Here is a 419-nt window from a genome sequence, read left to right on the forward strand (position 1 = left end):
CCAAAACTATTAGTTGTTCCTTTTCAGTAACTCACATTTAGTAATTTTAATTTAAAAAATTAATATCTTGTAGGAAGGGTAATATGCTTAAAATTGTTTAAATTTTCCGAAAAAGTAAAATTTATAATATTCTGTAAACTTCGTAGCTGTGTGCAATCATTTCAGGAAAAGAATTTTCACTTGACACTTGATTCGTTTTAATTAATAGCTTCTGCATCTTTGTTAGATTAAATTTACAGTAATGTTTATTTAGAGGAGAAAATATGCAAATTTATTTATAATAATTTTTTTCCGCCGTGAAAAGAGTTACAAATTTGTCCAAAGATATGGGTCACGCTAACCCATTTATTAATTTGATAAGTTTTTGTTATAGCTGAGCGCACCATAACAAACTTTTGTCCTTTCTCTCTGACTTTAAA

Source organism: Octopus bimaculoides, chromosome 16, assembly GCF_001194135.2.
Source record: "Octopus bimaculoides isolate UCB-OBI-ISO-001 chromosome 16, ASM119413v2, whole genome shotgun sequence".
NCBI lineage: Eukaryota > Metazoa > Mollusca > Cephalopoda > Octopoda > Octopodidae > Octopus > Octopus bimaculoides.